This window comes from Nymphaea colorata, chromosome 4 (assembly GCF_008831285.2).
Source record: "Nymphaea colorata isolate Beijing-Zhang1983 chromosome 4, ASM883128v2, whole genome shotgun sequence".
NCBI lineage: Eukaryota > Viridiplantae > Streptophyta > Magnoliopsida > Nymphaeales > Nymphaeaceae > Nymphaea > Nymphaea colorata.
The window spans coordinates 11,324,272-11,324,938 of record NC_045141.1 but is presented as its reverse complement, the minus strand read 5'-3'; the positions used below and the strand labels follow the sequence as shown (position 1 = coordinate 11,324,938).

At 34.8% G+C, this 667-nt stretch overlaps 1 non-coding gene across 1 annotated transcript; it reads left to right on the top strand.

The window, feature by feature from the left end:
* Positions 1-559: 559 nt before the first annotated feature.
* Positions 560-667, top strand: LOC116253769 (U6 spliceosomal RNA). The gene has a single exon (XR_004172535.1). It is a non-coding gene; the product is annotated as a U6 spliceosomal RNA (small nuclear RNA).

Here is a 667-nt window from a genome sequence, read left to right as displayed (position 1 = left end):
TTGTCTTCTCAAGTTTATTTTCTCAATTTTGAGAACCCAAAAGCCCACTTTAGTGTTGGGGCCCAAGTATTCAACCTCTTCTGCTCTAATCTCTGTCTAGATTCTCTTTATCAATTAGGTGAGTGGCTCTGGCAGCATATTACTTTTTCTTATTAGGCAGATTAGCCATTAAATTAGTACTTCTGATGGACAAGATAGGAACTGGTAGTAATATAGTATATATATATATATATATATATATATATATATATATATATATATATATATATATATATATATATATATATATATATAAGAAATTTTATTTGTAATGGGCAACGACTATGGGACACTTGTAATGGTGAGGCGAACTATCTGCTTTGAAGGTGGTTGGACAAAAACCAGTTGACGGTGAGGACATAAGCCTTGCCGGAAAGATGTTTGGCAGGTGACCAACTTTGGTTACTTCTGGAAATTGGACTGTTTTTGCAAAATACTTTGCGCTTTGCATGTTTTTTTGTAAATTGGTTCCTAACGTTTGCACGAAATGCATAGATTAGTGTTTCGGCCGAAAAGATATGCAACCAATAATTAAGCCACATCCGATAAAATTGGAATGATACAGAGAAGATTAGCATGGCCCCTGCACAAGGATGACATGCGCAGATTAATGGTTTACCAAAAAGGC